The 12384-nt window shown below is 36.3% G+C and overlaps 1 long non-coding RNA gene across 1 annotated transcript in view; it reads right to left on the bottom strand.

Annotated features, from left to right (window-relative positions):
- Positions 1–8135, bottom strand: part of LOC123573893 (uncharacterized) — an 82040-nt gene extending 73905 nt beyond the window's left edge. The window contains exon 1 of the long non-coding RNA XR_006698600.2: positions 7893–8135. This is a non-coding gene — a long non-coding RNA (uncharacterized lncRNA). The remainder of the gene's footprint in view (positions 1–7892) is intronic.
- Positions 8136–12384: the final 4249 nt, after the last annotated feature.

Here is a 12384-nt window from a genome sequence, read left to right as displayed (position 1 = left end):
CATACTATATGTGTGCTGTGGTATACCTTTACCAAGTTGAGTAGTTAATGTAGCTTTTATTTTAATCTCAAATTAGGACTGTTGGCACAACCAGTAGAGTATGGCTAATAAAGCATAAATTAGCGAAAAAGTGGTAAGGATACCTTTTTACTATTTTACAGTTTGAGGTTCAAGTTTTTCCTGGATAGAAAGAAAAAAATAATCTTTTTATCATTGCCAACTTTTCCAGTGGATAAAAATTACTCTTTTTAAGTAGAGATCAACTGGAGTATGCCTTTGACAGTAGACCTTCCCTTAAGGTCTCATCAGTAGAGCTCTTAGATGGTCAAAGGATAATACAATTAGCAAAATTTGATAAACATGCTTCCTCCTCAGAACTGTTTCATTAAGTGCTTTTCTCACTAGAATTATAATGAGAGCTGTAGAACTATAGTAACAGAGATTGGGGGTAATGATTCATCAGGTTATGGAGCTCTTACAGAAGCCCAATCCCATAAATTTTCTTTAGTACACTCTCTTGGCTGAGTTTTAATTATAATAGGTCATGTTAACTTGATCAATGTTTCTAAGTCCATGGAGATACAGAGCTAAGGTATCGCCTGGAAATATTAGTTTAAATCTCATTTGTGTCCACATACTCTTATGATAAATTGCTAATGAAATTTCTTAATATTATAATTATTTCTGTTGAACACTTGATAGATTTGTTTCAGTGCTTGCCACCTCTTTTCCCTCTGTGTAAGTCAATATTTTAAATCTATATTGTGCTTTTATTTCTCTTGTGCCCACATCTAATAGCAACCTTATTTATAGGTTTTCTGTCAACTGCCTTTATCTCCCAATAGCATGGCATCTATCAGAAGAGAGAAGTGATAACACTCTCACTGACTCTTAATCAAGAATTTTCCCTGTTTGGTTTCTCTTCATAATTAGTAACTTCACTCATCTATGTTTCACAATTGCATTTCAGATGGTCTGGGCTAGGGTAATAGAAATACAAGGAAATGTGGCTACCCAGCTACCCAGCTAAATGGTGGCTTTGTAAACTGGAAAGTAGATAGTTTCTGATATCATGCAATTTTCAAATTCTGGAAAGACTCTTCTTTCCAAACTGGCTCCTTATTTATGAAATTTCTTTCACTGGTCACCTAACTTCATGGAACTTCAAGCTAATCCTCTTTCAACTCTTGAATACTTTCCTGCACTTCTGTGCTTTAAGATGGTCCAGAAACTATAACTTCAACATTTCAGATATTTGTTGAAAAAGTTTTTAAAATCAAATAACTTTAAGGAGAAATACCATTCATTGATGCCTTAATGTGAATGAGTTTTACATTCGAAGGTAGAGTGGAATGAGGGGTAGAGAAATATAAGATTATTTTACAGTTCAGAAAGGTTGATTTTCATCTAGGATATAAAGGCTCAGGTTAACCAGAGGTCTATTTATCTCACACTCAATCTTAACTTTAAGATTTCTATTTCTTTACTGAAAAAAGCATTTATACATAAACAACAGATAAAACCTGCAGGCTAAAGGGAAGAAGGTCCTCATGTAAGAGGCCTGGTGTAAGAAAATGGGGAGCATATGTTAACCATTCAGAAAGTTTTTGAGCGATGAAATAGTGTATGGCATAAAGATCCAGAAACAACAAACAGGATAGAATTCTTATTAAGATTGTGAATCCAATGGGTTTCCTTTTCAGATAATTCAGGTACTGTTTGAAATAAAGTTTTCAAAACTGTCCATAAAGGTTAACAAATTAGTTTTGATTTGAAATATCACAACCATTTTTTCTTGCTTTCTTGAGATTAAGGCTGAAAGAGTTTCATTGCATTTTTATTAGAAATGAGCTCTTTCAGTGTGCTCTTTTAAATGCTATTAAGGGCTACCTATGGTCTGAATAATCTATTTTTATGAGAAAAAAATAATATATGGGTAAGTTACCAGATAATGGATTTTCAGATCTCCATTAACAGCCATCTGCCAAGATTTCATGTTACTACTTTAGTGTCTATGTTTAGGACACTGTTTAGTGAATCAGACTAAGAGGCAGCTCAGTTTCACAATCTAGGTCATGTGATCACAGCGGTGGAAGAGAGAAGTGGGCATCTGACCCATAGAGAGGTCCTTTGCCACCATTTCCCTGCTAATTACATTATACATAAACTGTCTCAATTGAAAAGCTCTGATGCAGGTTTTTTTGAAATACTTGTTTGTTTCCACCTACTTTCATTGGAAGCAGCTAAATAGGAGCCCTCAAGCTGGAAATCTGAAAATTCTCTTTGATTTTCATCTATTTCTCATCTTTCACTTCCTAACAATTGCCAAGTCAATATAATTTCATCATTACTTTCTTCTCATATTTTATCACTACTGTGTTTAAGAAACTTCCCAGTATCAATGAAAAAAAGAAATATTTTTATGTATATATTTTCTTATAAATTATATATATGTTACTATCATTTCTACTACTTTTGGAGTCAGATAGGTCACTTCATCCCTCCACATATCCAGCACCCCAGACATGCTAGGAGACTCTCTGGTACCATTGTTGGTTCTTTCAAATCTTAATTCCTGCTTTTCCCTGGGCATGAAAATTCATCTCATCTTGTCTGGTTATTGACGTCATACTCATGCTTCAAGATTCAAGACTTTTCATTAAACATTTCAATGAACAACTCTGTTTCACATTCCTACTTGAGCACATTAGGCTGCGTGCCAAGTGCTGGGTGCTCACATGCGTGCTTCTCTGTCAAGTCATCTCCACACTTCTACATCAGAGATAAGAGTGACTCATAAGTGGAGTTGAACAATGAGAACACATGGACACAGGGAAGGGAACATCATACACTGGGGCATGTCACGGGGGTGGAGGGACTAGGGGAGGGATAGCAGTAGGAGAAATACATAATGTAGATGACAGGTTGATGGCTGCAGCAAACCACCATGGCACGTGTAGACCTATGTAACAAACCTGCACATTCTGCACGTGTATCCCAGAACTTAAAGTATAATAATAATAATAATAATAATAATAAAGAGTGACATTGTCTGCTCCCTTCCAGCTCTCATTTCACCTCAACTTGTGTTAGAGTTACCTGTTCAAATGCTTGTCTTCTTCACTGTATTGGAAGCTCTTAACAGAATATTTTTAAGAACTACTATGATCCTTTATGTATGAAGATTCTTTTGTTGAAATAATAAAGAAATTAATGAATAATGATTAGAATGTAGGTGAATGGACTACCAATATCCAAATATAGATTAGACACTCAAGTTTACTCTGCCTACGTCCCACCAAACACTGAATGATTGTAAAGTTATTAAATTAAGAATAAATTCGTTAAAACTCTGAGAATAGAAGGAAGAAGAAAATCGAACTAAGATTAAGGCACATTTCAGGAAAAAGAAACATTCCCATCAGAGAAAAATGCAGCAGAGGAAGGAAGTTTTGTGTGTGTGTGTGTGTGTGTGTGTGTGTGTGTATTTTAATTTTATTTGGTTTTTGTTTGTTTGTTTCTCATGACGAAATTCGTGGTGTTGATAAATATAACAAGTCAGAATAGGAGACAAAGCACAAAATGAGATGGTTGATCAAGAACTGCAATTGCATAAGCTACACAAATCAGTGTCCTGAACAAATGCAGTAGCCATATTTACCCCCTGGGCTAACACAAGAAACATACTAAGGAAATTGAGCAATTGATACGGGTGAAGCTAGAACGTTCTAAGACTGGAGAGTTATCCCTGTTTCAGTTATCTATTACTGCATGATAAAATGTTCCAAAAGTTAGCAGTTTAGCTCATAAATATATGGACCAGGATTGGGGGCACTGAGAGTTTTCCGCTGCACAAGGGTTATTCAGTCAGCTGCAGCTGGCTTGCAGCTAGGCTGGACTAGAAGGTCTGAGAAAGCTTAACTCACATTGCTTCCTCAGTGCGCCTCCATGTGGCAGCCCTCTCTATACATGGCTAGCTTGGGCTTCTCGATAGCATGATGGCCTTGAAACAGTGGCTCTTTTCAGAAGGCCATTGGCTTCCAAGTGGTAAAGGCAGAGACCATAGATTTTTTAAGGCCCAGACTGGGAAGTTTTACACAGTCACTTCTGCTATATTCTGTTGGAAAAACAGATAACAAGGAAAGCTCAGATTCCAGCAGAGGGGAAATAGACTTCATAATTAATGAGGTCAAGGTAAAGTCACACTGCAAAATAGCCTATGGGATAACAAGTATTTTGGGAACCAATTTTGGAAACACACCTTCTGCCTTCAGTCCACAAAAAATTTCCTCTCTCATGAAAAACACACTCGTCACTTTCCCCCCAAATTTCATTCTATTACATCAGACCTAGGCTTGAGGACAATTTCTTTATCTAAATTGGGTCCAGGTGCAGATAAGTTTCTTCAGGTGTTATTCTTTGGGCACAGCATCTTATCTTCAGAGATGAATGGATAAAAAATTAAAAGACATTTTTCTTGACCCACACCCAATGTATATGGGGAAAATAGAGACAGAATAACTGCAACAGCCCCTGTCATTCAAAAAAGGAGGAAAACAGGAAACTACACAGTAGTCAGTCATCCACAGCAATTTTGAAATCCACCTAGCATATGTCGTCAACCCCTGCTGCTCTGGGGAAAATAAATGTACATAATTAAAGTCCAGCTCTGCTCTCCAGAAGCGGGTCTCCTGGCAGTGTAGCTATACCATGTTGCTGTACCATGTTGTAAAAGACATTGCCCATATTTGCAGCTGAGTGATTTTCTCAACTTGTTTCCTATGTGTGAAAGTTTGGGGGCCCATAGGCCTCACTTCATTTTGAAATCTCTTGTCCATTTCAGTCCAAACTGGTACAGTTTCTATCAAAGATATGTGTCTTTCCTATACATTGAATTATAACCCCACTCCTTAGACAAAAGACATGTATGTGCCCCTCTGCTTCAGTTTGTGAATCAGGGTGTCATGGGACAAATCATTTCATATCCTTAGGTGCCCTTTATTCAAGCAGAGATCAAAGCAATATACCACTAATTTTTTTTTTTTTTAATTTCTTCACAAAGCATCTTCCAGGAAGATCTTTGACTTAATATTGACCCCAAAGCCACATTTTACAGGCAGCGTCTTGGATTTAATTTTGGCTCTGCATCCATTTCCTAATTTGGAGACTATGCCAGCTGGAGGAGCTGGGAATGAGACATAGTTTTATTTTCTAACCTGGCACATCCTAAGTTAAAAATAGTTCCTGTAAATTCTGCTTGAATATGAAACAGCTCCTTTTTTGGTTGATTTCTCTCACTTTATAATGGACAATTAAAAGAGGTCAGTTAAAGTTTCCAACATTCTCCCTGGAAACTTCATTAGCCATATTCACTCAAAGGCTAGGCTTCTTGTGGGCTGCTCATAGCCACTATCTGAATGTGGTAGGGATACTAAGGTAGGCCCCTCCATACAGTAACAAGTACATCTAAAATTAAAGAGTTGAAACTACAACCACTGTATTTTGTTTATGATTCTTTGGATTGGGATTTGGGGCAGAGCAGTGCTTCTGCTCCATGTATTTTGGTCTGGGATCAATCTCTCAGCTGGTAACTGGGCTGGGCAAAAAGATCCAAAAAGGCTTTGTCTGCATGTTTGTCATCACCATGCTTCTTCATGTAGATTTTCTTTCTTTATGTGGCTGAAGTGATTTTCTTCATGGTCATCTCAGGGTATTTAGACTTCTTTCATGGCATCTCATTTCCAAAAAAAAAAAAAAAAAAAGCCTTATTAGCAAATGATATGGAAAGAAATTGCATGATCTAAACCTCAGTCTCCTGTGTTACGCGTAGTCATTTTTGTTGCATTCTCGTGACCGAAGCAGGTAACACGGCCAGCACAGATTTCTGCAGAGCGGAAATAAACTCCACATTTGATGGAGGCATGTGTGGCAAACATAAAAGTGAATTGCTCAGCTCTTCAGCAACAGGGAGAGTGATTGGTTGACCTCTCCAGCTGTTGCACTCTGACTGTACCACCATAGTACACTCAAAGACCACACTTCCTCAGCCAATGACTGAGAGTGGCAAGAACGCAGAGGCAGGCTCAACTTACAAGATGCAGAAATTCTTTAACTTGCTACTTTGTCCTGAGAGCTTCCCAAGAGCCTGGCATAATATTTCTAGGAACTATGCTGCCATCTGAGATGACCTATTCTGCCTTCCTTCCTTCTCTGTCTTCACAGAGGTCAGGCTTGTTTCATGGTCAGAAAACTCTTTGCATCTTATCTTCCTTCTTATCATTCCTGTTCCTCTAATGGGTGTTTTCCCCAATTAATGTTTTGCACCTCTAATCTTGGTATCTCCTTCTCAGGGGACCCAGACTAACCCAGCCTGAAAAGGTCACAAGAGAGCATGTGGGATGAGACCCTGTTGTGGCTTGCACACTAAGAGAACCAAAGGGTTTACCTGAAACCTCACAGTCAGCATGCCCTGCCAATACAGAGAGCGGACTATCAGAGAAGAAATCAATAACAGCAGAAAAGACCCATTAATCTACCTAATTTTTCATTCATAAACATGAATAAACAGCCAAACCCCACCAGACACTTGAAGTAGATCAGCATCAGAAAGGCAAGGTCTATGATAAACAAGATAAAGATGAGAATTTTCATCAGAATTTTTCTTTCCTGTGTATTGTTTTTGAAAACAATTAAGGATATACTTCTATAAACTGAAAAATGAATGAAGAGAAGCAGGGATAACTATTTTGGGGGAAAAAGGTCTAGATCCCTTAAGGTGGCCTAGAAGGCCTTCTGCAGGAAGGGCCTGGATTCACTTTCCAGTCCTCAACCTCAGGGCTGGTCTCCATACATCCTGGTGCATGACCCTCATTAAGAGCTTACAGTTTTCTCCAAGATCAGGGCTGTTCTGAGTCTCAATGTCTCAGCTCCTCTCTCATGGTACACATATGTCTTGAAGTTGGAATTAGACAGTAAACACTACACTCACTCAACTCTGTTTCTTCTTCTTCATCTTTTCCTCTCTTCTGGATATTGTAGAAATTTCTATACAAACCAGAATTCAGGAGACCACAGTATTCATTTATATTATATAACATTTTGTCTGAGACTTTAAAAATTGAATGTCATGATAAATGTATTCTCATGAACTCAAACTGTGAAGATTCAGTCTCTTCATCAGTAATATTGGTTTTATTTTATGTGTAAAAAAGCAGATCAATGTGGCTTCACAGATATTCAGCACTTGGGTTATATTATCTTTTGTTTTTAACATTTTCTTATACTTCTTATCTCTATGGCATAAAAGTTGCCCTCCTGAATCAAGTTCCATCTACCATTTCCAGAATAGTTAATTTTTTTTCTGGTTCTTAGTAATACATTGGTTAGTTGGTTTATATTCCTAATGTTGGAAGGGAAACAATGTAAGCTTTTTATTTCTTTGACTACAAAAGGAAGTTAACTAGAGAAATGGAAATGGACAAATTATTCTAAGTCAAAAATAGGAGAGTGGCTTATATTATTAGTATGACTTTAAGTCCTGTCAAATGAAAGTCTTCTCTAGGTATGTATTGTAAAATGATGGACATAACATGAGAAAGTTTCAGAGTGATAAGCTGGACAGCTAGAAGTATTTGAGTATTATTACTTTCCCCTTAAAAACTGGAAAAGTACCAAGACAGGCCATTAAAACAGGCAGAGTGAGAAAGAAATAAACCATTGTCTTTATAGAAATGCACATATTACTTTTATGAATATTATTTTTAAAGTTGAAAGTAAAGAATATCAAAGAAAATGAGTAAAGACCAGCTGGACTTGGCAGAAGCCTAGGGATGTGCCTTCCTTCCATCTGAGATGAGGTTCCATTCTCCAGGAACGATGGCTATCAATCTTACCTTTCTGGCTCTTTGTGTCCATCTTTCATATGGGGTTGAGACTATAAAATCGCCCAGAATCCTTGCAGTCCACAGTTTAAGAACATTATGAAAACTCCAGTTGGGCTGGATCTTTTCCTTTCATTTATTTCAAAGCTATAGTTAGATTCATGTAGGTGCCAGTCAAAAATGCAGTCTATTCAACCCATACATATGAAATCAGCAGAGTGCCTCTAGCAACCACACTGCGGTAACCATACTGTCCACAATCTCAATTCAAATTCCAATGTTATGCTCAGACAAAAAGTGCTCTTCTTTTTTGCACTTAAATATAAGAGCAAACCGGTAGAGTGGGAAAGAACATGTTTATAAGCCTAAAAAATCCTCTTATTGTTCTAATTAGCATATATACATAAACATGAATTCATCTCAATGTGTGACACCTAATTTACGAGTAAAAATGCTATGTGAAAGTTCCAAATACTTATTCAAGTGAAATGTTTTACATATTGATACATTTTATTGTTTTTTACTTATTCATGTATAAGTGATTTGGAAAATGATTTGGAAAACATTCAGCATCTTAATGGAAATAAATACCAGAGTTTTGCCTACAGGGATGATTTTATATTGACAGAGAAAGAGAGAGGAAGGAAAGGGGAGAGGAGGAGGAAGGATGTGAGAGGAGGCAAGGAAATGGAAGGCAAAACTGCAGTGCCTGAAGCAAGTCTGTCATGATTCTTATTCCCACATAATTTTAAAAAGCACTAACAGTTGTGCTTTGTTATTCAATAACATAATTACTTTACAATTACCTGTATTCTAATTTTACCTCGAAAGAGTGTGTAACTAAAAGAAACAAGGGTGGCATTGGTGAAAATAACACACAAATATACGTTTTAAAAATATTAGATACATTTGAAATCAAAGAAGTGAAAATGCTTAAGAAATCTGTTTATGCACCAAAATCTATGTGCATGAGAGCACATGTGAAAAATCAGGCTGTGATTCCAAGTTGTGGTTTAACATCCAGAATTTTATAAGGTTATTAAGTTGTACCACAGTATCTATTAATTACTGACCTTTGCCACAGAAACTTGGCATGAACTGTTCTCTTCAGGAAATGGATACAGCAAGAGACCCTCTGGTTTCTGTTAGATTTATACAGAATATTGAGCTGATCAAGTCATGTTTATGGTAACTGTCCAAATAAAGACTATAGAAAAATATGATAAATTGGCCTTAAAGTGGAAAGTCTGAGTGATATTGATTAAGTGGCCTGAAAATTTAATTTCAATTAAACCATTCTTAATGAACTTCCTGGCTATTAGGCAGTTCTTTGCTTTGTTTACCCTATTAGTGTAAGAAAACTAGGAAAATGCCATAATGATACAGGAAATGCCAAACATACCATAATAGAAGACATAGACTCTGGATGAGATTTTTTATATGGTATCATTTTTCTGCTTTACATTTTTCAACAGTAAACTTGGCATCTGTCCAATACTTATGATGTTTTATGTATGTGCAAAATCATTCCATTCTCAAAAGTATCCGATGAGCCTGCCAGCATTATTATCCCTATCTTTTATATAAAAACATTGTGGTATGGAGAGGTAAACAACTTGTCACTAGTCACACAGCCTCCCAGTAGCTTTGTCCGAAATATCTTTCATAACACACAAGGCCCATTCTGATGTGGTCTCTGGTATATATATAATTTTTCTGGTACATATATGTGGCCTCTGGTCTCCTCAAGAGCCAGGCTTCCCTTCTTTTAAAACCCTGCCGGTCACCATGCTAAATTTCTTCAGTTCTTTGAACAAGTGATACCCTATTGGAGAATAATAAATTATTTCTGCCTTCATCTTGCAATGGTTATAATAATATTGAATAATTGTTCGCTATGAAATAATACCAGATGGATTTGTCTTTCTATATAGCAACTTTCAATTAATAGGTCAGTATTATTATGTGGTCCCCTCCTTACCATGCTGAGATATAATAGTATAAAATTAATTAAGTAGACATATTTAGAAAAAATATAGAAAAAGGAACATTTCCATTTTCTTGAGTGAGTTGCAAATAACTCTACCAATCCAAAGTGTGAAAGAAAGTATTAACTGATATTTATCAAGCCTCTAGACATCAAAAGAAAGTTTAATGTATGGAAGAAGAATTAAAAGACTAACTAGATCTCTGGAAGCAAAATATATCCTAGCAATTCCCAGACATAATTTATCATGAGTATCATGCATGACTTACAGAAATGTTAATAGAATAAACTGATTTCTGATTGCACCAGCAAGCCTACTTATAGAATCAGATACCTTTAAATGTTTTAATATCTATGGCTGATGTATGTCAACTTCCTAGAAACAATTTCAAGTTAACAAGTATTTGTATGAAAGACCTCTATATTCTAGGATAATATGTCCAAAAAAGGTGGCCAGTACTCCGAGAAACACAATATTCAAGAATAGCTGCACATAATAATAAGTCATCACCAATATGCTACATCAATTATTTTGGCTTAACTGAGTCATCTTCCTCTATCTCCCGAAAATGAAGAGATATTGGCAGTGACTAGAATGACTCATAACCACAATAACAAATTTCACAAACATTCTCAAGAGCTTGAGCCACAATTCATAAGATAACAGCTATTAACATGTAAACCAACAGTCCCTTATAACAGAGAAGCCAGATTGTAAAAAGAAGCTGAATTATACAACATTCTACTGGTCAATACATAAATGTTTACAAGTATCACTTTGGCTGTTTAGTTAATCATTGCTTTAGTTTCAAGACGAGTCTTTCACTTTTCAATCTCGAATTAGGAAATCCTTTCATTCTCTTTTATTGTTTTCTGAAATATCCTTTTAAAATGGTTTTCCTAGTTTTTAAAATTCTGATATTTTATATATTTCTTGGGTTTGCAGTCTTAAATATTTGAAGACATTACTCTACACTTGGTCTAAGAATTTTCCGCCTAAGAAGGGACATATTTATTTCAATTTAAAATAATTCTTTAGAATCCAAAGACATAATTGAAATTATTTCACATGGGAGGAAACAAAACCTCTGTCTAATATATTAAATCTATATTCACCATATTTTCTTCAAAACATCTAAATTATTATGTATTTTAAAACATTTAAAATCAAGGAAATCTGTAGTGAATTAAAAATTTTTCCCATTTTTTTCTGGATCTAAGAAGTTTTTATTTGATAAAATAACACTGCAATAAACCAAATCAAATGTGGGCACTTCTATACAATATCACATTTTAAATTTTTAAAATCAAACTTTTAATTTTTTAAAATGTATACTTTTGTATATACATAGTATTAAAATAATCAAAGTTATAAATGAAAAAGTCTGTTCAGATTAAAAATGGGTAGGATAGAACCAATATACAACCTAGTAATAATATTAATTCCTACATATGGGCTTCCCTACATATAGTCCATTTCTCCTTCCAAATCCAAATCCTTCCAAATCTATCAAGCATGTATCCTGGGAAGCTGATTGACATAGATGACACAAATGGTTTTCTTTACCCCATGGCTTCCTCAGTAGTAGGCACTGGCAGGAGAATAGTGGAGGGTAACTATGATAATTTGAATGATGTCCCCTCAAAAATATCCATATTCAAATCCTCAGAATATATGAATGTTACCTTACATGGCAAAGCAGACTTCGTAGCTATGATTAAGTTAATGGTTTTTGATATGGAGAAATTATTCTGCATTACCTAGTGGGCACAATCTAGTCATAAGTTTCCTTGCAAGAGGGAGGTAGGAGGATCAGAGTCAGAGAGAGAGTGAGAAAGAAGGTGTTGTGAGGATGGAAGCAGAAGTCACAGTCAGGGAGAGACATGAAGATGCTACACTTCTGGCTTTGGAGATAGAGAAAGGGAGCATAAGCCTAAGAATGCAGGTGTCCTCTAGAAGCTGGAAAAGGAAAGGAAGCAGATTGGCTCCTGGAGTCTCCAGAAGGAGCACAGCCCAGCCCTGTAACACCCTGACTTTTAGCCCACTGAGACCCATGGGGGAGTTTTGACCATCAAGAACTGTAAAGTAATAAATGTTTGTTGCTGTCAGCCACTAAGTTTGTGAATACTTATTACAGCAATACCAGGAAACTAATACATAGAGTAAACACAGGGCAGTCCTTCCCTCAGCCCCTTGTCTGCAGATTAACCATGAGCTGAACAAGTTCTTCTACTGAAGGCCAGCTCTGGTCAAGTGGCCCTCTCCATGCAGATAGCTTCTCTGGGATCTGCAATCGCTCTATCCCTCCATTTTTAGGTGTCAGGGCCACCTGCACTTGTTAGTTTCTAATTAATCCCTTGTTAGTTTCATTAATACCTGCCCAAACCAATGTAAGTAAGCAAACTGTCTAATTACCTGAATTTCAGTGTGAGATGTTTCCTGCTGAGACTCTGAGATCCTGCAACATGCAACCAAGCCTTGAATAGAAACTCACTCAGAGTTAGTCCCGCCAAGTA

This window comes from Macaca fascicularis, chromosome 6 (genome assembly GCF_037993035.2).
Source record: "Macaca fascicularis isolate 582-1 chromosome 6, T2T-MFA8v1.1".
Taxonomy (NCBI): domain Eukaryota; kingdom Metazoa; phylum Chordata; class Mammalia; order Primates; family Cercopithecidae; genus Macaca; species Macaca fascicularis.
Note: the sequence above shows the minus strand (reverse complement) of the source record. Positions and strands in the feature narration are given on the sequence as shown.